Source organism: Hyperolius riggenbachi, chromosome 8 (genome assembly GCF_040937935.1).
Source record: "Hyperolius riggenbachi isolate aHypRig1 chromosome 8, aHypRig1.pri, whole genome shotgun sequence".
NCBI classification, from domain to species: Eukaryota; Metazoa; Chordata; class Amphibia; order Anura; family Hyperoliidae; genus Hyperolius; species Hyperolius riggenbachi.
Genome location: NC_090653.1, coordinates 81248505 through 81274195, shown reverse-complemented (window position 1 = coordinate 81274195; position 25691 = coordinate 81248505). Strand labels below are relative to the sequence as shown.

The 25691-nt window shown below is 44.9% G+C and overlaps 1 protein-coding gene across 2 annotated transcripts in view; it reads left to right on the top strand.

Annotated features, from left to right (window-relative positions):
* Window positions 1-25691, top strand: part of ACTMAP (actin maturation protease) — a 339819-nt gene that overhangs the window by 56029 nt on the left and 258099 nt on the right. Inside the window, exon 2 of one of the 2 annotated variants that reach the window (XM_068250794.1) lies at window positions 2888-2911. The exons of the other annotated variant lie outside the window; for it this stretch is intronic. The gene's annotated coding sequence lies outside the window, so the exon portion shown is untranslated. The remainder of the gene's footprint in view (window positions 1-2887; window positions 2912-25691) is intronic. 2 annotated transcript variants of the gene reach the window in all.

Genomic DNA, 25691 nt, shown 5'->3' with positions numbered 1-25691 from the left:
GGTTATAGAACGAACATAGACATAGATCGCTGGTGCACAAGTGTTTTGTAATTTGATGTTGCTACAAAATATCTTCCCATTTCAGTTTGCACAAACCAGCAGAATCAGGTTAAAAAAAAAAAAAAAAGATACTTACCTCAGTAGGGGAAGCCTTTGGATGCAGAGGCTTCCCTTATCTTGGTACTCCCCTCCTGCACTGTGCTAGGATCCTGTAAACAAACTTCTACTTTAATGTTGAAGACTGCTTGTGCCTATGCAGCCCTCTGTGCCAGGGGCGCCGCCAGCATACAGGCGAGGCACGTCCCCGCTTGGGGCCTCACACTGCGGGGGGCCATGCTCTACTGCTGGCGGCGGGTGTGCGGGCACCAAGCGGAGTGGCAGGAGGCTGTGCGCAGCGCCGGGGGGAGAGAGAAGTTTCCACTTACCTGCCTGGATCCTGCTCAGCTTCTATGTACTTCCTGTCCCGGGGTCTGTCGCTATGGTAACAGCGCCCCCTGTGGGGACGTGACCGCATGTCATCACAGGGGACGCTCTTACCTATGTGACATGGGCCAGGAGAGGCTGAAGATAGAAGTGTGTGCAGGATGAAGGCAGGTAAGTGGAAACTTCTCTCTCACTGCTCCCCCCGCTGCTGCGCACATCCTCCAATCTAACCTATACTGGGAGGCATATACCTATCTAACCTATACTGGGGGCATATTCCTATCTAACCTGTACTGGGGGCATATACCTATCTAACCTATACTGGGGGCATATTCCTATCTAGCCTATACTGGGAGTAATTTACCTATCTAACCTGTACTGAGGGCATACACCCAACTAGCCTGTAGTGGTTAGCTCTCTCACCTTGCAGCGCTGAGTCCCTGGTTCGTATCCCAGCCAGGGCACTATCTGCAAAGAGTTTGTATGTTCTCTCCATGTCTGCGTGGGTTTCTTCCGGGCACTCCGGTTTCCTCCCACATTCCAAAAACATACAGATAAGTTAATTGGCTCCCTCTAAAAAAAAAATTGGCCCTAGACTACACTACATAATATAGACATATGGCAAGGGTAGGGATTAGATTGTGAGCTCCTTTGAGGGACAGTTAGTGACAAGATATATATATATATACACTGTACAGCGCTGCGTAATATGTCGACGCTATATAAATACTAAATAATAATAATTATAGCCTATACTGGGGGCATATACCTATCTAGCCTATACTGGGGGCATATACCTATCTAATCTATACTGGGGGCATATACCTATCTAACCTATACTGGGGGCATATACCTATCTAACCTATACTGGGGGCATATACCTATCTAACCTATACTGGGGACATATACCTATCTAACCTATACTGGGAGCATATACCTATCTAACCTATACTGGGGGCATATACCTATCTAACCTATACTGGGGACATATACCTATCTAACCTATACTGGGGACATATACCTATCTAACCTATACTGGGAGCATATACCTATCTAACCTATACTGGGAGCATATACCTATCTAACCTATACTGGGAGCATATACCTATCTAACCTATACTGGGAGCATATACCTATCTAACCTATACTGGGAGCATATACTTATCTAACCTATACTGGGGGCATATACCTATCTAACCTATACTGGGGGCATATACCTATCTAACCTATACTGGGGGCATATACCTATCTAACCTATACTGGGGGCATATACCTATCTAACCTATACTGGGGGCATATACCTATCTAACCTATAGTGGGGGCATATACCTATCTAACCTATACTGGGAGCATATACCTATCTAACCTATACTGGGAGCATATACCTATCTAACCTATACTGGGAGCATATACCTATCTAACCTATACTGGGAGCATATACCTATCTAACCTATACTGGGGGCATATACCTATCTAACCTACACTGGGAGCATATACCTATCTAACCTACACTGGGGGCATATACCTATCTAACCTATACTGGGGGCATATATCTATCTAACCTATACTGGGGGCATATATCTATCTAACCTATACTGGAGGCAAATACCTATCTAACCTATACTGGGGGCTTATACTTATCTAACCTATACTGAGGAGTATAGGTTAGATGTGGCGACCATCAAGGACCTTCCCAGAAACTAGTGTGTACAAGGCTTCATTCATTGACTGACAGAGAACACTTACACTGCAGTCTGTCATCAGGGGCGTTGCTAAGATCCTAAGAAATCTGGGGCACTTTTGGGTACTCCGGTCGAAAAATGGGCGTGGTCACGTCCCCGGAATGTGGGTGTGGCCATGAGTGGAGCCAAATTTAGATGTATTTAAAGGCGGTCTAAGTAGGCCTTCCCATGCACCATATCATATAAATAGGCAGAGTTACCTGGCTTCGGAGCTGGCAAGTCTGGCTTGCTACTGGGCATGCTGGCCTAATGCCATGTTGTCTGGCAGTCCCCCATAGCATTCCCTGATCTTCCAGTGGACTCCCTTCCATGGGCCTCCCATTGAGGCATCACAACTCCCAGCATGCCCCCATAGAAGAACCACTGCTCCCTGCATGCCCCCATAAAGGCATCACAGCACCCATAGAGGCACCACTGCACCCAGTATGCCCCCCATTGATGAACCACAGCCCCCAGCATGCCCCCCATTGAGGCACCACAGTGGCCAGAAGTAAGTACTGCTGCCTGACTCTGCCTGGGGGAAATCCGGGGCACCCCAGAATACATCTGTGGCACGTGCCACTGATCTTTGAGGCCAGCAATGCCCCTGTCTGTCATTATCTTTTATAAACACCATGGAAATAACGGCTATTGATTTGGAAATAAGGACGCTAAAATAGTGTTTGCAGTATATCCTTGTAGTAGACAAAGGAACTAAATGGATTGTTATTTTATTTTTGCAGCAAAAGTGTAACATCCTTTTACCGGTAAGTCTTTTATACCTCTTATACGCTTTACTGTATCAATGAATACTCAAGAGTTTCTATGCAGATGATCTGTCGTAACAGTGCGATCGCATTACACTGGAATCAGCAATGTTCCATCCAGGTCTGGGTTGGGACTGTCCTGTTTTCCCCTCTTACTCATATAATGTTTGCTTCATGTGACAGCCTGAAATTAGAGAGTAGCTTCACACTACTCACCATTTTATTTCCATAGATCTAACATACTGCCCTATATTCAGCAGTGTATCTTAGGAGCTCTGGGCCCCAGTGCGAGCTTTACATTGGGCCCCCTCAAGCTCTCTATGCATAACAATTAATATGGCGCACCATAACCTGCCACGGACTGCTTTCGTGTCAGAGAGGTGTAGGCTGGGAGAACAGTCTATTAAAGGTTACAAGTAATCACAGCATATATAGGCCTAGTGCACACCAGAGCGTTTCCGCTGCGGTTTGCGATCCGCTTGCGGGTGCGGATCCGCTAGGGTAATGTATTTCAATGGGCTGGTGCACACCAGAGCGGGAGGCGTTTTGCAGAAACGCATACTCCCGGGCTGCAGCAGATTTTGGATTGCGGGTGCGTTTCTGCCTCAATGTTAAGTATAGGAAAAACGCAAACCGCTCTGAAAACCGCCTGTTCAGAGCGGTTTTGCCGGCGTTTTTGTTACAGAAGCTGTTCAGTAACAGCTTTACTGTAACAATATATGAAATCTACTATACTGAAATTCACTGCAGCAATCCGCAAAACGCCATAGAAAAATAACAAAAAGCGTTTTTAAAATCTAGCATTTTGCGGATCTGCTAGCGGTTTTTGGTGTGCACCAGGCCATAGAGGTGATCATTATCTGCTCAGCAAAAATAAAGAACTAATAAAGCTGGTATAGGAGGGCCCTTACCGGGCCCTTCTGGTCCAGGGGCCCTGGTGCGGTCACTACCTCTGCATCCCCTATTGCTACGCCACTGACCCCATCTAACATACTGCCCCTTTTGGGCTTCCCTATCCTTGCATTTCCACCTTCCTTTTGTTTTGAAGGTTTATTAACTAATCTGCTAACTTCATCTTGTGTTCATCATATATACAAATCAGAAGTCAATACAATGTTCTAGGCACAGACTTATGAATGTGAGAAAGCTTGTTTTTTTATATTGATCTTTGGTATTTGTACATATGCGTGTTGTTTTTTCTTCTGTTTTTCACTTTGTTCACTACATGATTAAATAACCAAGCCATTCAATTTTCGTCATTACTATGCATGGCAGCCCACACATCATCAAGTAATCCTTGAACTCTGCTCTTTACATTTGTGTATTTAGTTAGCTTTTGGCTGCACATAGTGTGTTTGGCTCATCAGTTCAGCTAAGTCCAATGGAGACGGAATGTCCGCATTCTGCAGTCCTTTTGCTCCTGTATGGAAAGTGCTTATCTGTGGTGTGGTTATAGCTTGGACAAATGCTTTACACATTGTTCTCAAGGGTCCTGTTCTGGCCTTTAGGATGTTACAAGTTCCTCTAATTCTTGACCTTGAACAAATGGGTCAAACTGTCCTCTTGGTGGAATGTCAAGACAGGACTAGCTGGTATCTGATAGGACTTGCTGGTACATATGTAACTGGAAAGCAGTCCGTGGCAGGTTATGGTGCTCCATATAAATTGTTATGCATAGAGCGCTTGAGGGGGCCCAATGTAAAGCTCGCACTGTTAAAGTGGGCCCTTACCCTTGATAAATGACCTTTTGCAAGATGGGTCCACGGCGCTTCTAGGGTATTTTAAGGTAAAACGTTTTCCCAGGCTCTACCCTGTGCATTGGACACCTGGCCAGCTCCTGACTGCACCGTTTACTCGTGGACACTGTGCACCAAGGGACAAAATGCCAGCTTCCTTCCGCATTTCTGAGACCGCCCTACTAGTTTTGTCACTTCAGTGGCTCATCAGGGGCATGATATTGTGTATGATAATTCTATAAGGAAAAGTGTGCTAGGCCCAGTAACAAATCCCCAGCCACAGGTGTCAATACTCATCAGAAAAAAGTATAATTAAACAGCCCATTGGTTTGCATTATGGACACATAAGATTGCATTTTACAGTGGCGATTTGTCGCAAACTGGCGAATCGGGTGCTTGAAACAACCACCACTGTTGCCCATTGTATCCACATTTTGATTGGGGCTTCCCAATGTTCATACCCTATCCCTTTCCTGCCCCTGGTGCCCTCACAGCCTGGGGGGGCCATCCTACGAGAGTCATAAAACAAGTGATGTATGCTGCTTGGCAGTGGCATAACTATAAATCATGGATCCCTCCAGCAAAATTTTGATGAGGCCCCCAATGTTTATACCCTTTTTTTTTTTTTTTGCTTACCCCTGGTGACCCTCAGAACTTGGGAGGCATCTTAGAAGGGACATGGCACTTTGCAAAAATCTAGTAATCTGAAATGTGCAATTATTTTTATGGAAACAGCAGCTATTGGACTCGGGGGAAAAAAAGGGCGCCTGTGGCCAATGGACTATTTGGGGCGCCCCCTATAGGCACTAAAGCAAAATATCGGCTATTGGACACCAAAGAAAAAATTAGGGCGCCTGATTAATTGCATTTTGATCATTTGTAAATTATCGGTTTAACTTTTTATACCATTTTTTCATTATGATAATTTGTAAAATACCGTTTTAACGTTTTAACTTTTTTTTATAAATTAAATTATTTGTAAATTATCGTTTTAAATTTTATAACATTTTGAAATTTGTTTTGAGAATAATCATTTAGTAAATTATTGTTTTTTTGTTTTAACATTATTCAGCGGAGAAAAGGGGTTTTAGGGTTAGGCGTCAGGAGGGGAAATTTAGGGTTAGGCACCACCAGGGGAGTCTTAAGGTTAGGCACCACCAGGGGGGTCTTACGGTTAGGCACCACCAGGGGGGGGGGGTCTTAGGGTTGGGCACCAACAGGGAAATCTTAGGGTTAGGCACCAACACGGAAGTCTTAGGGTTAGGCACCACTGAGAGGGGGGGGGGGTCTTAGGGTTAGGCACCACCAGGGGAGTCTTAGGATTAGGCACCACCAGGGGGGGTCTTAGGGTTAGGCACCAACAGGGGAAATCTTAGGGTTAGGCACCACCGTGGGGGGGGGGGGGGGGGTCTTAGGGTTAGGCACCACCAGTGGAGTCTTAGGGTTAGGAACCACCGGGGAAGTCTTAAGGTTAGGCACCAACATAGGAGTCTTAGGGCTAGGCACCACCACAGGAGTCTTAAGGTTAGGCACCAACATAGGAGTCTTAGGGCTAGGCACCACCAGGGGAGTCTTAGGGATAGGAATAGGTAGAGGTAGGGTTTTGTGTGAGAGTAGGATTAGGTTTAGTTGTAGAAAAATATCGGTAATATTTACCAATGTTTTACTATACCGGTAGTTATTACGATTGTACATATATTTTTGTTTTCATTGTTATAGACGATCTTTTTAAATGTTATTACATGGAGAAACTATACAAATACTGTTATAGACAATATTATAAAATTTCAGCTATACCCCGCGCCCTTTTTTCCAGGCACCCTTATCTGATGTATGCACTCTTTTCTGACGAGCAGCCTAATCACCCTCTTTATAAATAGGCCCCTGCGTTTTCTCTATTTTACTAAAATAACATCTGTGTAAGGCCTCTGTGGTACAGCTCCCCTAGCTGTCATACATCTGCAGAACAGGGAGCACGAGAGAGAGTTAACTGTAAGCTCATAGGGTCAGCATAGCGTCACCTGACCCGGTTATAAACACATTACCATTCATTTGAGGTTGCTCTGACATTTTTGTTCCATACTGTGCAGCTGAGGCGTGACCTGGAGCTGACGTTCACTCTCTGTATGTAAATAGAAAGCTTGATGGACTTGGTTAAATATTAGGACATGTTACAATTTGCAAATAGCTTTTAGGTAGAGAGGGAGAAGATCTGGGTTATGCTCGTTGCCGATCGCGCACAGATAAGTGTTTAATGGATTGCATTCCTGCTTACTGACTTTACAGGTTGATATATTTATCAATACAGAATCTAGTGTACATTCAAGAAGCTGGCACTAGACAATGTGCTTTATGTGGTGTGTGTAGATGATACCGCGCAGCGAATGGGTTAATGGCTCAGGGTTAGAGAGCGGTGAGATCAGAGGCAGCCTCTTTCTGGGTTTATGGTTGATCTGTGATATCATAGAGGGTAAAGTCACAGAGTCAGGCAGCGCCAGCAAGTACAGGCTTGTTCCCAGCACAGAGGATCTCAGCAGGACTGTAGAATAGCCACACCCAGTAAAGCAGGGTGGAGAGGGGCCTTTGACCCCTCTGCAGTACGGCACTGTTAATCTATAGGCTGCACTATTCCAGTCAGCACAGTGCAAGTTAATACTTCAGGCCTGGGCCAGTCTCAGCTGTGGATTTCTGTGCCTGTTTTCCTTACTCACTGGCCAACATTTGAAAAAGAAAAAGAGAGAGAGAGAGAGAGAGAGAGAGAGAGAGAGAGAGAGAGAGAGAGCAGTGCTGTGGAAATAGAGGTGTATTGGCTGCTTGAAGGATTTGACATAACTCAGCATCCCCCATTAAAACCTGACCACCAGGCAGGATCACAGCAGACATTATTACACAATATGAAGGCATAGAAGCCTAAGGTACACTTTAAAATAGCAATCAGTCAATGCTGGAAGTTGTAGTGTTCAGAACACTACAACTCCCAGTATTGGCTGATTGCTGTTTTAAAGTGTACCTTAGGCAAACTTGGAGCTAAAAATTAGATACTTACCTAAAACGAGGCCCACGTCCTTCTGGCCCCCACCATTGCCACACGCAGACCCCAAAATAAAACTGACAAGAATCTGTTGGATTTATTGGCCATACTGCGCCTTTGCAAGTACGGCCACACCTGCACAGTAAGCTGGAGATGCTCATGAGCAAGTGGCTCCATGCTACTGGGCAGGCACAGCCATGCTCACATGGGTTCATCACGGCTGCGCTCAAGCATGAAGAGGTGCGTGGTTGTGAACTTCAGGAGGGTCCCAGGCACCTGTGTCAGTCAGAAGATATGAGGCACCTCTGGATGCTTCCCTCTTCTTGGGTAAGTATCTCCCTTTTGCCTGAGGTTGCTACCAAACACTGTTGGAATATCTGGCTATCTATACTATATATACTGGGAAGGGGGCTTATATTCAAATCAACCACTTTTCCTGGTTTCTTAGGTAAAACTAGATACCTCATTTTATGTTTTGATCTGCTTATATTCGAGTATATACGTTTTTGAATCACTTACACTTAATACAAAAACACAATACACCCAATAGGACCTGTTCTGCATGACTGGTAAGAACCTCATGCAGCACATCCATATTTTCTATATGTTATATTATTCATTCTCAGCTTTTATTCAGATGCTACTCATTTCAGTGCCATAAAATGATAAAGGGGACGTGGGTGGGAAGTATGTATAACTCATAATGAACTCCACGGTGGCATTACTCAGTTTTGGGTCATTTTGGGTCACTGTCTTGTGCACTAATAGAATTTGTGATAATACATTTGATGGATGTTGGTTTGATCTCCTTAGACTTCTGTGGGAACTTCTACAGTCAAGGTGACCACCTCAGAGTCCACCTAAAAAACTTTGGAGCCAGAGCTTTCTGTCATGCTGCACCTACCCTGTGAAATGCCTTGCCAAACTTAATCAAGACAGCTCAAACGCTGGACAAGTTTAAATCAAAACTGAAAAGCTACCTGTTTAGTCTGACATTTATGATCACATACCTTTTTTCCCTGTACACATCCCTATGTACTGATCTGAGACAAGCTTATGCGCTTTGGGTCCTATGTGTAATGATCGCTGCTGCAGCAGCTATTGCTGGAAGTAGTGCTGCAGCTCAGGCAGTTCTGATGTCTTTCCATGCAAGTTGCATAGCTTTGTCTGTCTTTCCCTGCTGTCAGCTTGTGACTGATTATCATTCACCTGTGTGGGAATCTGCATGTCTGCTCCCATTGGATGACCTCAGTATAAAGATCTGCTTCCTGCAGGGTTTCCTTGGGTTTTCATAGCTTCAGCTTAAGCCTGTCTTGCTGTCGCTTTAGCCCCCGATCGTGTTTCTGGTTATAAAGATACTTTGCTGGTCTTTGCATCATATATTGGTTCATTGCCAATATATATGCATACCAGCACGTTTATTATTTTCCTTGTATTTGTGTTACGTGATACATCAGTGTCGCTGATGTATACGTACACGAACTGTTTATATCCTGTGTGCAGTTAGTCAGCTTTCCAGCACGTTTTGGTAGGTTGCGCGTACCGTGACCACCCGTGCTGAGGTAGTTACCCTGCTCCTGGTTCTGTTTGTGGATTGCGTTCATCTCTGCGAAGAGATAACGAATCCTTCTGAATCCTGTTCCGTTACCGTTTGTGGATTGCGTTCATCTCTGCGAAGAGATAGCGAATCCTTCTGAGTCCTGTTCCCTGTGTTACTCCATTCCTAGTCAGCGTTCCTGCTTATGTCATATATCGGTTCATTGCCGATATATACATATGTTAGTCAGACGTTACAAATAGTTTCATTGATAGCTGTAATTGTAATACGCTAGGAATACATACTTATTGTATATTTATCTGTGTTACGTTCATCTATCTTAATCCTGCTATTTTCTGACTGTCCTGTCTTTGTGAGGCACGCCATCGCCGCATCGCATTGGCTGCCTCATTCCAGTCTGTCTGGTTTTGGACGCTTGCTGTCGCTAAGTAGCCGCTAGCTAGCAAGCGTTCATTCTGTCTACCTGTCCTGATCTCCTCAGTTCCGGTTTATGCGCTCAGCGCTACTTTGCGCTGAGACGTTATACGAAAGCATTGTTTGTGGCTGTCAGATCTGCACCGGCTCTGTGCGCCACAATCTCCTATTGGAGTCAGTCCTCCCCTCCACTATACTAGGGATAGCCTGTTTCCTGGTGTTAGTGTGTGTACCTCCTCCACGTCAGCTCATGCGTTGCATGCTGACTGTGGAGAATACACCACCAAGCCTAACATTATGAAAACCCCATTACCAATCCCCATTGTGGGGGGGATTCCCAGAAAGTATGACACTGTTAATTATGGTTCCTGTTCCTTTAAGAAATTTGAAGAACTTGGCTCTGAAACAGAAAATGAGTTTTTCTCTGAATGTGCCAGGTTCCTGACCAATCCTGATCTCCAAGCGACTCCTGTTTCAACCTGGGCACTCCAACTAAGTTATATTTTGTTTAAAGGGGAATTATTCCAGTGGGCATTTGATGTTCTCAATCATTCCGATTTGAAAGATAGACCGCTGGAATTTCTAGCGTTTGTGATCCATAACTGGTTGCGCATAGATCCATTGCCTTTTCCTCTTAATGAACTCCTGGCAGCAGGCCAATCAGCTGCTCCTTCAATTGCTTGCAAGAATGAGCAGCAAGCAGAAAGTGTTACTGATAATTTTCCTGCAGCTTTGAATAAATCACCAAAAACCGCAAGGTCAAAGGCAAAACGCAAACGTTCTAAGAAACGTGTCCAATCTGCAGAATCGTTATCCTTAGCGACTGAGACCTATAATGAGATTCTGCCATTAACAGATAATGAAATGCAATTGTCTTTCAGGGGAGTTAAATGGACTTCTGAAACTACTAATGAACTTTCCTCCCTGGCTAGGGAAAATAAAGATTTTTGTTTAAAAGAATTATCTGAGTATGATTATGATGAGATATTACAGAGTATTGAACAAATCAACTTATTTGTGAACCAAGGGAAGTTTGCATACACTACAGTTCAACACTTGCTACAGGTATTGGAGATTCTTAAGAATAAGGAATCTGCCAATCACCTGCTAATTAACCCTATACATGTGCCTGCCACAATCATATCTGCAGACTGTGATCAGCCTAAATGTTTCGCTGTTAAGTATGCATGGGATCCTCCATTCGAGAGGGGAGAGATGGAAGCCCTGGTCTGTGAATGGAAGAATGATTCAAGTTCATTTTGTCAATTTTACAGTGCAAAAAGTGAAATGGTATTGAACGCATGCATTAAGTCAGCCTATAACCTAATAGAGGCTGGTGTGTGTAGGTATGACTGTGTGGCTCCCTTGATTGATGTGTGGGAACTGATTTTGGATGATTTTTATGTGACTCCGAATTCGCAAATTTGGCGTTCTGACCCGCCTGCTTCAGCACCTTTGGCTGATTCAGCAGGTGATTCGGAGCTCTTTTTGTGTGAAAGTGAAGTTCCTGCAATTCCACCCTGTACCATGGATAACTCAGTGTTACTTCCCAGTAAAACAGAAGCCACTGATACATTCTTAACCTTGCCCTGCGCAAATTTCTCAGCAGAGAATCCAGAGGTCCTGCTGACTTCCGAGTCCAGCCTAGCCAGTACTCATGACTCTTTGTTTAGTGAAACAGACACCAGAAAAATCTTGCCTGTCTCTGCAAACACTTCTGCAGAAATTACCTGTGTTAATAAAGTTCAACTCCTGTCTGATCCAGCAGATGCCAATAGATGCACTACATCAGTTTCCGAGTCCCAGCAATCCTGTCTAGTAAACTCAGAACCCCAGCATCTGAATTTTCCAATTTTACAAATGAATGGTGATTCAGATGCGCAAACATTGTGTCTTGATCTTCCTGTTTCTACACCTCGCTCTAGTTTCGTGAATAGCTCAGAGCATCTGCTATGTGAACCTGAAATCGCAGAATTATTACCTTGTTCAGAAAATTTTCCAATAAATTTGCCCTGTACCATGAATTGTGCAGTAGATCTCTCCAATGAAACTCAGGTCACAGAATCATTATGCTGTCCAGCAGGTGCTTCCATGGTTTTGCCCTGCAATATGGACTGTTCAGTGATCCTGTCCAGTGAAGCTGTGGTCGCAGAGTCTTATGCTTCACCCAGTACTTTGGATACTTTAAACCCTCTAGCAGAGGAGGCTGAAGCACTGCTTACCTCAGTTGGTGTTGCAGTAATATTCACTTGTCTAGCAGCTGTTTTGGAATTACAGTCTGCTCTAATAAAACTTGATGAATTTCTGCCCAGCAAAGCAGAAGCCATTGAAATATTGTCCTCGTCAGCAAGTGTGTCAGATACCTTGCCCTGTACACAGTCTGATTTAACCAATGTTGAGTCCCTCTCCAGTGTTGTAACAGCCGAGGAACTCCAGCCCTGTCCTCTGAATGTTTCAGAGGTCTTGCCCTGTAACATGGATAATTCTGATTCTCTGGTCAAAATAATAGAAATCTCAGAATTTCAGTCCGGTCTGATGAGTGTTCCTGAAACCCAGCCCTGTATCCTGAAAGATTCTGGTTCTCTGGCCGCTGTGGCAGAGGTTCCAGAGTCCCCTTCCTGTCCAGGGAATTCCTCAGTTTTGCCTAGTCCAGTGGGGGCTGCTGCAATACTGACTTGTTCTGCAGCGCCTCATGAGCTCCAATCCAGTGTATTAAATGAGTCTCTGCCCAGTCCAGAGGTAGTTGTGGAGTCCCTATCTGGTTCAGTGCATACATCAGAAGATTTGTCCTGTCTTGTTAGTGCCCCTGGATCTGATTTGTTACTGACTTTGCTGGAATCAGCGACATCTAAGTCTGATCCAGCATTCTCGTGTAAAAGTCCAGTAGTTGCGAAGTTTAGTCATGATGATTTTTTTTTGGCCAGTCCTGGTTTTGGTCCTGTCTTGGCTGACCCTGAGGCTCACAGTTCCTTGACATGCCCAGAGGTTTCTCTTGTGCCGGTGTGCCCAGATGTTCTTTGTGTGCCAGAATGCCCAAGTGTGTCTAAGGTGTTAGCGTGCTCTGATGCTTCCTTAGTGGGAACACGTTCTGATGTTGCCAGTCTGCCTGCATGCCCAGAGATGGTTCTGGTCCCTGAAAGCCCTGATATTGATGTTTGTCCTTGTGGCCCTGACTTGGGAATTGCCCTAGGTTCCATAGGGGTTCTTGATAGTTCTCCATGTGAGCCTAAGGGGCATTCTGACCTATGGGGATCTCTTTGGAGCTTCAAGGTGTTCTGGGAGGTCTCTGAGAAAACTTGTCCTGGTGCCTTGGACTGGTTCAACAGTGGGTTTTGTGTTGGTAAAGACAGTACCGGTGGGCATTGCAAAGGCTTTGGCGTTTCTGAACTGTTCCTGGAAGGCGGTGGGTATCGCTCAGGGAGTTTCGGAGGGCTTTCTTCTGGAAATCATGGTTCTGATGGGTGTCACACTGGGGCTTGTAGTACTGATGGGCATGGTTCTGTAGGTTCTGGTTCTGATGGGTCCAGTCTTGTGGGGTCTGATTCTGGAATTCGGTCTTGCCGGGCTGTCCCGGTCATCATGAATTATCAGTCAGACTGTTTTGTTGGAAATTTCAGTTTTGAAAAGCGTCTGGAATCCGCTTTTAAAGGCGGGGGTACTGTAATGATCGCTGCTGCAGCAGCTATTGCTGGAAGTAGTGCTGCAGCTCAGGCAGTTCTGATGTCTTTCCATGCAAGTTGCATAGCTTTGTCTGTCTTTCCCTGCTGTCAGCTTGTGACTGATTATCATTCACCTGTGTGGGAATCTGCATGTCTGCTCCCATTGGATGACCTCAGTATAAAGATCTGCTTCCTGCAGGGTTTCCTTGGGTTTTCATAGCTTCAGCTTAAGCCTGTCTTGCTGTCGCTTTAGCCCCCGATCGTGTTTCTGGTTATAAAGATACTTTGCTGGTCTTTGCATCATATATTGGTTCATTGCCAATATATATGCATACCAGCACGTTTATTATTTTCCTTGTATTTGTGTTACGTGATACATCAGTGTCGCTGATGTATACGTACACGAACTGTTTATATCCTGTGTGCAGTTAGTCAGCTTTCCAGCACGTTTTGGTAGGTTGCGCGTACCGTGACCACCCGTGCTGAGGTAGTTACCCTGCTCCTGGTTCTGTTTGTGGATTGCGTTCATCTCTGCGAAGAGATAACGAATCCTTCTGAATCCTGTTCCGTTACCGTTTGTGGATTGCGTTCATCTCTGCGAAGAGATAGCGAATCCTTCTGAGTCCTGTTCCCTGTGTTACTCCATTCCTAGTCAGCGTTCCTGCTTATGTCATATATCGGTTCATTGCCGATATATACATATGTTAGTCAGACGTTACAAATAGTTTCATTGATAGCTGTAATTGTAATACGCTAGGAATACATACTTATTGTATATTTATCTGTGTTACGTTCATCTATCTTAATCCTGCTATTTTCTGACTGTCCTGTCTTTGTGAGGCACGCCATCGCCGCATCGCATTGGCTGCCTCATTCCAGTCTGTCTGGTTTTGGACGCTTGCTGTCGCTAAGTAGCCGCTAGCTAGCAAGCGTTCATTCTGTCTACCTGTCCTGATCTCCTCAGTTCCGGTTTATGCGCTCAGCGCTACTTTGCGCTGAGACGTTATACGAAAGCATTGTTTGTGGCTGTCAGATCTGCACCGGCTCTGTGCGCCACAATCTCCTATTGGAGTCAGTCCTCCCCTCCACTATACTAGGGATAGCCTGTTTCCTGGTGTTAGTGTGTGTACCTCCTCCACGTCAGCTCATGCGTTGCATGCTGACTGTGGAGAATACACCACCAAGCCTAACACTATGGGAGAAAAGCGCGTTACAAATGTGTCGTTGCTGTTGCTGCAGAGGTGCACTATGAGCAATTGTGTGGACCCTCTGAACTACTCCTTTTTTCCAGGACTTGAGACTTAACTGTTAGCACAATATAAGAAGAAATTTCTGTACTATCCCGAAGTACTCTGCATGGGTTGATGGGCTCTGTGGAAGTGCCTCACATGTTGTGTAGTGTATAGTAGACAGAACTGTGAACCAAATCATCAGTTGGACCATCTAGGGAGAAAAAGCCACAATGTTGGTTTTGACAACAGAAGATTGGTGCACTGCCAAAGATGACTCATCCTAGGAAAAGAAGGGAGGAGGCATTCAAGTAGCAAAAAGCAGGACAGACGCAGTCACCATCACATGGGAGCTGTGTATTAGTGACTCTCTATTGTTCTGCTACTCTTTGACAGAACAGAAACCGTGAACATAGCCTGCTAGTTTTATTAGTAGACACCTAGTGAATGCCACCACATACTGTGTAGGTACAGATGGGGGGCTTTTTTAACCCTTGTTTCAGTGGCGTAGCTAAGGAGCTGTGGGCCCCAGTGCAAGTTTTACATGGGGCTCCCCAAGCACTCCATACATAACAATTGATACGGCGCTCCAAAACCTGCCAAGGACAACAACAGTGTCAGAGGCTGAAGTAGGGGATGGCGAACCGTTTGTTAATGATTATTACCATTTAAAGCATCTATAGAAGTGATTATTACCAACACAGGGCCGATGGAGAGCTAATATTGTGATTGAGGGAGGGCCCCTCGGGGCCCCTCTGACCTAAGGGCCCCAATGCGGTCGCTACCTCTGCTACGCCACTGCCTTGTTTTGATATGCTCAAAGCAAGGTGAGCGATCTGGATGAAGCCTGGAATGTGAATGGTCAAGGTTGGAAGTGGTCGGTGCTGCTCTGTAGAATCCACTCTAGATAGTTTTGAAATCTGCAAGGGACAACGGGTAGGGAAAAGAGCACATCATACAGCAAGAATTGCAAATTGGGGCAGCCGGCCCACAGTATATGGTCTGCAGGGGACAATGGGTAGGAAAAAGAGCGCATCAGACAGCAAGAATTGCAAATTGGGCCAGCAGGCCGTAGAATGATCTCACCTAAGGCTGCTACTGACCCAGGTCAGCAACAACCTCAGGTGAGATCGTTCTACAGCCGGCTGGCCCAATTTGCAATGCTTGCTGTCTGAGTGCGCTCTTTTTCCTACCCATTGTCCCCTGCAGACCATATACTGTGGGTATTAAAAAATTACTTCCTTTTACTTTTTGTTGCCTTGCAGCGTGAAATCAAAAGACATGCACAAAATAACTTTTAAAATTACACCGTTCACCTGGTTTGAATGTAAATACTCTAAAATTAAAACTCAGTCTGCAGTTAAAGCACATCGTGTTTGTTTCATTTCAAATCCGTTGTGGTTGTGTATAGGGCCAAAAATGTTAGAATTGAATCGATGTCCGAATATTTATGGACCTGACTGTATATCTACACTCGCACATATACATACACATACACACACAGATTTTCAGTGTCGACTCTTAACTAGACTATTATAAGAGAATCACCTTTTCTTTAGCCATTGCATGGTCAATTTTGCTGTGTGTATTGTGTCATTGTTATGTTGTAAGGTGGACATTCTGCCCATTAGTTACGTTCTGGAAGAGCGCAGCAGGTTTTCCTTAAGAGTTTGACAGTATTTTAACCCATCCATTTTCCTTCTATGCTAAAAAGGTCCCCAGTCCCTGCTGCAGAGAAACCCCTCCACCTGTACAGCCTGCACAGTAAGAAAGCTGCTCCAGTTGAACCTCATCCCCCGAATTAGCCTAGACAAGTGTGTAGCACCAAAGGCCGTCCACCCCAATCATATGGACGTCAAACAAGGATCCGCACAACTGTTGATTGCTAATATTCAATATCAATAGGCAGGGTATAAAATGAGAATAGTCCTAATGCGTTTCACACTATGATTAAGCGCCTGTTGTGGGATGAAACGCGTTAGTGCTATTCTCATTTCTGTTCCCTGCCTATTGATTTTGAATAAAATCAGTAGGCTGAACAATGGAGAGTTGGGCGGGTCCTTGTTTGATGTCCAAACATCTCCACGCTTTGCTGTAGGTGTTTTAGTTTTTTGTTTTTCCCCGTTGAACTTTATTGGCTTTTTGTGAGATATACCATTTGGTGATGAGGCCAAAATGTTCAATTTTGGTCTCGTCTGACTATAACAGCTTTCATAAATGATCATAAGACAGGGCCAAAGTCAGTTAGCAGGTTTACTGCACTTCTCATCAGGGCTTTTTTATAAGACAGCTTAAACACAATGAACTATACAAACACGATAAATAACATAAGTGAAGTACAAGCCTTTGTTTATGTCAGTAGATGTGAAATGATAAATCGGTATAACATGAGTCATTTTAAAACAGAACGTGCTGCTTGTAAAGAATAGCCAGAACTTGTCATCTGCTCCTATTGCTAAAGCGTCACCTGCTTTTTTTTTCCAGTACACGCATCCTGCTAATGCATAACTGCCAACAATTTAAAAGCATTTCCAGAGAGTCATTTGTGCTGAAGCTTTTGAACCCACCTTCATTACTCCAGTCACGAGCTGTGGAGAAGGGCCGGATTTATTCTCTCAGCGGGGAGCGATAGGCATCAGGGAACAGTGATTTGGCTGGACAGATCACCTCTATGGAGGCTGACATCACCAGGGGACCCTTTTACTCACTTTTAGATTTCCTCCAAAACCTTATTGAACAATCATTTTGAATGAGGAAAATGTAAATTGTGTCTGTAGTGTAAGCTGCGGCTCACACGCAGCTGTTTCAAGTTTTTTATTTACCTTTATGGCGTAGGGCTTGGGAAGTAGTAAGACAGGGCAGTGTCCATGCAGTTTTTACTCTGTAGTGCACCAAAAGAGATCACAAGGCCGTCTATTCAAAGTGCAGCCAATATTGACTAGAACCCTGTCCTGCTGCCACTAAGCTTAATCATGTGATCACATGGTTTCTGGCTACGTGTACTCAAGAGCTTGCACAGGGAAAATGCTTGTTAACCCTCCTGACGGTAACCCCGACCTACACTCGGGGTAGACGCCACATAGTTTCTCTGCCCCGGAGGGATTTTTTGAATGAAATTTGTTGTACCCTATGTAGCTAGCACTGCGCTAGCTACCATTGTCCCCCAAGTCCCTCTGCTCTTCTTTGATCGCCCCCCGATATGGTCGATGACATCAGACGTCATGTCCAATCGTCGCCATAGCGACGACTGAAGCTCATTGGGGAGGCTGCGGCTCTCGCGTGGTTCGCGGCTAGGTAACGTATAGCGGCGGCGATCGGGGGGATCAGAAGGTTACTGGGGGGGCAGTGGTAGCTAGCCTAGTGCCATCTACATAGGCTAAAACAACTTTAATGCAACACGCTTTAATGCAACACGCTTTAATGCAGCTTTAGAAACTGCATACCGCCAGGAGGGTTAATGTCAACTTGAAATCATTGAGCAATTGAAATGGAGAAGGAAAACCTTGGAAAAAACACAGAGACACCGGAAACCCGGATGGTGCAGTATGTCTAATAATTGCAGTATTGTGTCTAATAATTGCAGTATTTGTAAATAAACAGTGAAGTCAGTACTCACACAAGGGTGGGTTGCTGGAAGAGCAACCACCAAACAGAGCTTGAGGAGGATAACCATCTCCAAACGGGTACAGCTCGCCATCTGCATAAGAAAAAGCTGAAGCCTGGAGGCCTGAGGGGAACACCCCTCAATAAATACTTTTTCTTACTGTACTGTAAGTCAGTTCTTGTATGAGGTAAGCCACCTCAATCTGTTTTTAATTTTTTAAATATTTTATACTCTTGGGCGCCTCTCCTCCGTGTGTCGATAGAAATCATTGAGTTGGTTTCCATTTGACCAGTGGCGTAACTACAATTCATGGGGCCACCAACGAAACTTTGATGGAGCCCCCCAAAGTTCACAAACTTTCCCTTGGTTCCACTTAATGCCCTTCACAGCCTTGGGGCCCATCTTGGAAGGGTCATAAAACAAGTGTGGCCAGAATGATCTTCACACCCATATCAAGTGTAGCCACAGAAGCGCCTGATCTGAAGTATAGTTCTCTGTATCTAAGGAAGGGAAGGCTAGTTGGTTAGAAGTTTAGTTCCACAGCTCTGGTCCCCTCTGTGATTGCAGGTGCTGCTCCCCTCTAGTTACATTTGACCAGTCACCATGATCTTCACCCTCAACATTTGGCTTCCTGCAGGTTAGGTAGACACTGGATGCCTCCACAGCCTGAACACCATCAAACTTCGCAATAGTTGCAATGCAATGTCAAACGACCTCTGGGTATGGGGTAGTTACAAAAACGCTTTTCTAAGCTCAAAGCGCAGGGAAAAGTGAATGAAAAAAGCACAATAAACCGATTTATAATGTGAACATAGCCTAAAAGTGGACCTGAATTCAGAAGTTCATCTCTGCTCTAAAAGATACTCAACAGCGTAATAACCTTTAAAAACATTTCTTTGCTAGAGCTTACAGAACTCCTGCACTAAATCTGCAGTGTGTCTACTTCCTACTTTCATTGAAGCAGACAAAGGGTTAACATCCTGTGTTTACATATTAGCTGTGTCTGGAGGACTGCTGAATATCTGTGCTTATACAGCTGAGAAATCAAATTACACTTGTGTTAACTTGAAGATGAGAGGGAATAAGACAGACTCTTCTCTCTAAAAACACACAGGGTGCATCTCTGTCTTCCTTGTGTCCTGTGCCAGAGTTCAGGTCCACTTTAATGGAAATCTTCTTCTTGATGCCTAACTTTAACCTCTCCCTTTCATGTAAACCCCTTACCAGACACCTTAACCTCTTAATCCTAATGATAAACCCAACCTCCCCTTACATCCCATTCACACTAGTGCGATTAGCGGGTGATTGCCGCTAATTGCCGAAGTGCTAGAGCTTTTTAAAGCAATAGTAAGTATATGGCAGTGATCTCACTGCTGCAATTGCCGCCGATTGTGGGCGATTCGCGATTAGAGGCAATCGCCAAACTCGTTACCTGTCGCATTTTTTGGCGATTTGGGAGAGATTGCGATTAGCATGCTAAAGAAGCGTTAATCGTGATCGCTTCAGGAACGTGTATTTGTCCAGTGATTTTTTTTTCCGTTAAATTGCTGAAAAATCACCCGCGCAAAACGGAAGCACTGCCGTGTTGCGCTTTTAAGTGTAAATGGGCCCTAATTCTCCTTGATGCCTATCCCTAACAAACTTATCTCTGGTTGCTTTTGTTCATAGTTCACTTCCCTTCACTTTCTTGAGAGCCCATTTGCACATTCACAGAAGGTGGTATAGCCAAGCGCCAGCACCAAAACTACCAGTACCATAACCACCTGCTTTGATCTACAGTAGAGTCTCGGTTATCCAGCACCAACGGGGATTGGCTTATGCCGGATATGTGTGATTTCTGGTTGCTTGAGACTCGATGTTAAAAATAGGTCTAGCTAATACAGTACTATACCCCTCTCTATATACATACCATGACATGAACTATGTATTAAATGTGAAAATACAGTAATTGAAAGTATATTAACTTTGGGGTAGACATGGAACCCAGTCTTTAAGCACAGCACAGCCCACCAACCGCCCGAGATGGCCTGAAGTGGCCTTCACCACTGGGAGTACTGTCGGCAATTTGTGCTGGTTAGTTGAGACTGCTGGTTAGTTGAGTTCTGTTTAACCGAGACTCTATATCCGCTCCAAATCAATGTCTTGGTGAGGATCAGACCACGTACGGCTATCCTAAAGGCGCGTACACACGGCTGATTCCTGCAAACAGGTTCGACAGACCCGCCCGCGGGGTGGTCGTTCTGCCGACAGTTTGCCAGTGTGTACAGTCTGTCGGCAGGCTGATAAGGCTGGTTTTGACCGATCCGCTGAGTGGATCAGTCAAAACCAGCCTTTTATCAGCTTGCCGACAGACTGTACACACTGGCAAACTGTCGGCAGAACGGCCGCCTCGCGGGTGGGTCTGACGACCCATCGTTTGCATGCATTCACAATATCCAATGACGCTATCATTATCTGATCTTGCCCACACACATGTATATTGTCAGAATTTGTCTGAGCTGTCCATGGCAGGCATCAGCACTGGTACAGGCTGTGCTATCCTCTCACTGTGCATAATTCTGTTTATCCTGGCCTCTGGCAAGTCCCGCTTCCCACGGTGATAAGAACATGGTTGAGGTTGGCTGTAGCCGGATGAATGTGAAAACAAAAGCTATTGTTATGAAGAGACTTTGAGGGGCTGATAAGTTAAGAGAGAGAATCTGCACTGATATGTTTGTAGTGGCCAGTCACACTGATAACTGGCCTGGACATGATTGCTCTTTAATAAGCACTTATTAAGAGCTAATTGGGCAGACAGCCCTTTTGTATTCAGCAACTAGGACAAACATTGGCCCTGGAATCAGAACAAATATGGAGGCAGACAAGTCTCTGGAATCTTTGTATACAAACTCTGACATCCCCCTCACCCTTGTCATTATTGTTCAAGGTTAATGTGGTAGACTGGATTCACACTGTGCACATTGTATAACGCATGCCTTAAAAATAAGTGTAATACTGAGAATACACATGCCGCAACGATTCCCATTTTCGTTCCTGTCCGTACGGAAGATTTTGCTCGATCGGGCACGTCGATGGCGGCGTTCGAATGTCCGACGACCGACACAATATAGCGGCAATACATTACCTGTTCCGCCGGCGTGTGTCCCCGCTGTCACCCGCTGTCACCACTGCTCCTTCTACGCTGGGCTCCGAGTCCGGCAGGCTTCACTTCTTCCCGTGTCGGCAGGAAGTTTAAACAGTAGAGCGCCTTCTACTGTTTAAACTTCCCCGGACAGGAAGTAAAGCTGGAGCCCTGGAGCCGAACGCGGAGAAGAAGACAGCGGAGACTGGGGGACTAGCACCGGCCGGATCAGGTAATGTATTCGGGGAGGGGGGGGGGCACCTTTAGATAATTTCCAACTGGTCCAATTTGCTTTAGATTTTGCAATAGATTTTGGGTACTTATCCAAGAAAAATCTATCGCAAAATTGATCTGAAACAATTTGGACACAAGCACAATGCAGTTTCTTATTAGATCTATATAATGCTGAGAATACACCATGCATTTTTTAGGCAGATAGATGGTTCGATAAATAATTTCCGTCATGTCCGATCTCACTTTCGATTGTTTTACCACTCGAATTCTGATACAAGTGAATGGAAATTGATAAGAAAAGATAAGAGAATCGAGTCAGAACTTGAGTGGAAAAACGAATCGTAACACGATCGAATGGCAAATCGACCACAAAAACGCATCGTGTATATCCAGCATAATAGATCCGTCTATCTGGTGGAAAATTGTACTGTGTAGATGAGGCATTATGCTGGGAATACACGGTTCGTTTTTGCCGCTCGAGTCTCCCGATCGATTCCCCACTCGATTCAGCAGGTGATTCTCTTATCTTCCGCTTGTTTTTCTTATATTTTTCCATTGTGGTCAGTGCGGAATCGAGCGCCTAAACGATCGGGCCAGAGATCAGACATCTAAATGGCTCAAAAACGAACCGTGTATTCCCAGCATTAGAGGTAAGCAGTAGAGGATCAAGAGACCTCCCCTGGTGCCTTATCCCAGGGGAATACAATAGCAGTCAGCTGGGAACATCAAGCCAGTTAATTACTTTTTTCCCCTGAGCGAGGTTGGGAGGAAGTGATTTGGCCAGGATTTATAACCTATTTGCGGCGGTTACCCGACATCGGGGAACATCATTTAACATAATCATGTTAACCAATGTTACACCCGCGGCGATCGCTCATTGTTAAGCGACGGACACAGCAGATCAGATTGTTGAGATCTCCAACGACTCTGTGCAAAGTACTGTGATCGCTTACTTCCAGTTTCCGCCCGTTGCGTAGTCGCATGACGTCTTCAGCAGGAAAATGGTGTTGCTTAATGACCGTTGTGTAGTCGCGTGAAGTCTTTAGCAGGTAAAGCGCGTTGCTTAATGACCGTCATCAAGGGGACATCGAGGTACCCGTCGGGTGGTGAGTACGTAGCTTTGCTGTTTGGTGAAATCTGTGTATCTTTGGATTGCTAAGGGATAGTTTTTGTTAACTGTTTTTATTGTTAAAAACAATAACAAATCTCTTAAAAAAAAAAAAAAAAAAAACTGTATACAGTAATCGATGGCCAGCCGATAGATCCATCTGTGATTGGAATCCGATCTGAGAGGGATCTAGTTCATCATGAATTCTATTAAAATTCTGTGCTACAGACATACAGTAGGAGGATGGACAGGTAGGGGCCCACTATCAATTGGGAGGAGACCTTAGGGGCCCATTCGCCAACTTTGGGGCCCTAAGCAAATCCCAGTTTTGCCCCTATGGAAGTCGATCTACCACTGTAACCACCACTGCCCCGCCCTCTTTCAAGTGAAATTTCGAATATGACCGGTAATTTTGATTGGGTGGCCATGTTGGATCATGTTTCAACAGATTCAATTACACAATTGATTTGTGTATGGGCACCTTTAGTAGACCTCATAAAATCCATTTGTTGTGAAGTTCAATGGTTCTTGGCCAAGGTGGCTGGCGGGAACCACCTCTGTTGAGAATCTAGCACTTATAAGGCGGCAGCCAACCCTCCCAGATCATCTCGGCTGAGCACAGCGGCTGCCAACTGAGTACCAGATCATCTCGGCTGTGCACAGGCCAAAGCAATTGTTCTCCTCCTTATTCCTCCTGCTCCGCTATACACCACACATCGTCCTTCATCCCTGCTCCATAGTAACAGTTTGCGTCGCTAGCCTCTATGCAAGGCCTGCAAGAAACCTGTGTTGGACTGTTTGTCTCCCAAACATTTCAGATATGCCAAAACCTCTCTTGCAGGTTTTTGTTACAAGTGATGTTATTTATTTATTTATTTATTGTATTTATAGCGCCAACATATTACGCAGCGCTGTATGTCATATTCCTCTTTGTTCAGCTACAGCATTCAGAAGAAATACTGCAGTACTATACACATCTTTCCTGCAAACACTGCATGTAAGATAACACAACTCCCCTCCACATCCCCAGTTGCCATACTGCACAAGTTCTGCAGCTCCTTCCTGAATTCTGCTGCTCAACATGCCTTGAAAGCCTCGTACACATGATGTGATATGGTTCTTAACCATGACGTCCAGTTAAGGCCGTCTCCACCAAGAATCTTGCGAGTGTTCAGCCTACTGGTAGTGCCACTAATTTGGTGTGTCAGATGTTCTTGGCCAAGTGCATTGTTCTCCACCTCTTTGTCTACAGGCTACAAGTGTACTGTGGCATAGTTGGCTTAGTTCTCCAGTGGTTCCACCATAGCTCCCAATTGTCCCGCTTTGGGAGCCATGTCCCACTGTCCCTCTTTCCTCCTCATTTGTCCCTCTTTCAGGACTTTGTCCCTCTTTCTATGTAAATATATGTATTTCTCTACTGAAAAATGTGTTTGACTCTAAACTTTATTCCCATCCTTTAAATTGATATATTACTAATTTTAAAATGTTAATATGAAGGAACATGAACTAGGATAGAAAGGTCCAGTGTGTTTTGAATTATAAAACAACATATTTTCTTATGAAATCTTTATGGTATGCGTGACTAGGGGTGTGCCGGGGCGTGATCAGGGGCGTGACTTAAGTGCCCCTCTTTCTCATCTCAAAAAGTTGAGTGGTATGGTTCCACTCCTTCCTGGCTGGCAGAACACAGAGGGAATCCTTGGGACTCTTCCTCTCCAACTCTGTACCACTAAAATATGGTGCATCCCAGAGTGCAATACTATCCCCTTTGCTGTTCACAATATACATGTTGTCACTTGGAAAAATTGTCCAAAACCATGGCTGACATATTGCTATGCCAATGACACCCAGCTATATTTATGATTCAATTGTGGCATAACTGACCCTACCCCACAAATAAACTTGTGGTTAGCTGAGCTTCAGGAGGTCGGAAGTCAGCACTCGACAGCAAAGCAGCTCCAGTCTCAACCTGCACCTCTAAAGCCTGGTACACACCATGCAATTTACTTTCAGATAGATGGGTCGAAAAGATAATTTCTGACAGGTCTGATCTGATTTCCGATCGTTTTTCTGATCGATTTACATAGAAGTGATCAGAAAATCGATCAGAAAAACGTTCAGATCTGTCAGAAATAATCCATCGACCCATCTAGAGTATCTGACGGGAAATTGCATGGTGTGTACAAGGCATTAGCATAGGAAGCTCAGACCTGATCAACTCAGACTTTGTGCACAGCCTGGGCGTACTGATTGATAGGGAATTGATCAGATCTCAGCTGTTGTGAAACATTCCTTCTTTCACCTAAGGAACATTGCAAAAATTAGGCACCTCATACCTTCCAACCCTAGTTCCTACATTCATCACATCACGGTTAGACTACTGCAATGTTCTCTATACAGGGCTTCCAAACAAAGACCTGCACTGCCTGCAGTTAGCACAGAATGCCGCTGCAAGGCTGTTAACAAGCCAAACCCCGCCATTGCCACATAACACCAACCCTTTGCTCACTCCACTAACTACCGATAAAATAGAGACAGTCTTATTGACATTCAAATCTTTGCACAAACTGGGCTCTTGATACCTGAAGGATTTGTTGTTGCAACTGCATCACACCCACAATCTTATATCAAAAGGATCTAATAACTTTATCACCCCCAGAGTCCACCTCAAAACCTTTGGAGACAGAGCCTTCCTGTCATGCTGCCCCTACACTTTGTAACACCCTGCCACACCCAATCAGGAAACTCCATCCCTGAAGGCATTTAAAGGGAACCTTAACCGTGGATAAAAAAAAGAGTTTCACTTACCTGGGGCTTACCCAAGCTTCCTGCAGCCGTCCTGTGCCCACGCAGCTCCTCCAGCGTCCTCCAGTCCCCCGCCGCGGCTTAGTTTCGTTTTCGGCCGACTACCAGTCGTCCTCCTGCAACGTGTCCTAACGTTTCCCAAGCCTCCTGCACAGGACGGCTGCAGGAGGCTTGGGAAAGCCCCAGGTAAGTGAAACTTCTTTTTTTATCCACGGTTAAGGTTCCATTTAAGTACAAACTGAAAAGCCACCTGTTTAGTGTGACATTTGTGAACACCTATT